This window comes from Myotis davidii, unplaced genomic scaffold (genome assembly GCF_000327345.1).
Source record: "Myotis davidii unplaced genomic scaffold, ASM32734v1 scaffold122, whole genome shotgun sequence".
Lineage (NCBI taxonomy): Eukaryota > Metazoa > Chordata > Mammalia > Chiroptera > Vespertilionidae > Myotis > Myotis davidii.
Genome location: NW_006293234.1, coordinates 414,477 through 415,301, shown reverse-complemented (window position 1 = coordinate 415,301; position 825 = coordinate 414,477).

Sequence of the window (825 nt, the reverse complement as noted above, 5' to 3'; positions counted from 1 at the left end):
GGAGGCTCAGGCCACTGGCCACTTTGCCTAAACTTCACAGTTAGTCAAGATTCAAAGCTAAAATGAAATGTTTGTCCAATCTGTGCTAAAACAAAACCAAAACCAAAATCCTAGACCGCATTGCTGCTCAAAAGAAATGCATTCAGAAGCTGAGGCGAGTGCAGCTGGAAGGATGTTTGGCAGACTTGGCCTGAGGAACCACTTCTGCTGTTTGTGAAAACAACACAGGGGTGGGGGTGGGGGTGGGGAAGGGTGTGTGTGTGTGTGTGTGTGTGTGTGTGTGTGACCGGATTGCAGGATGTGGAAGCCAGAGGAGCAGAGAAAGTCTGAGGCTGTGGGTGCAGGCCACTTCCTTAAACATCTGAGAGCAAAACATCGTAGTAAGTGATCAATAACCATTTAATATTGACTTTTTCTTAATGAGTTTTTTAAAAAAAATAATATCCAGAAAGACAGGTCAGGTAATGGTCCCAACAAGGAAAGTGCTCATTCTCTAAAATGTTAGGTTTAAAAGTTACAACTTCTCAATTGTTGGTTTTTAAATCACTCCCATATACTGGATAATTCTCAAGCGTTGTTTTTTTTTTTAAATCAATGAACTGATGTAGTGCTTCATTTCCCAGCACATACTCTGTTGGACCCTGTTGTCAGGGCCTGCTATGAACAACCAGCACAGACAACAAACAGCATCTTGGTGCAAGGTGCTAGCGTATTTTTGAGAGAATCTTTGCATTTCCTATGATGCCTGATATCAGAAACAGATCGAATAGAAATAGTTTAAAGTGATGATAAAAAGGAAGGCATTAGTGAATTTGCTTCGGGGGG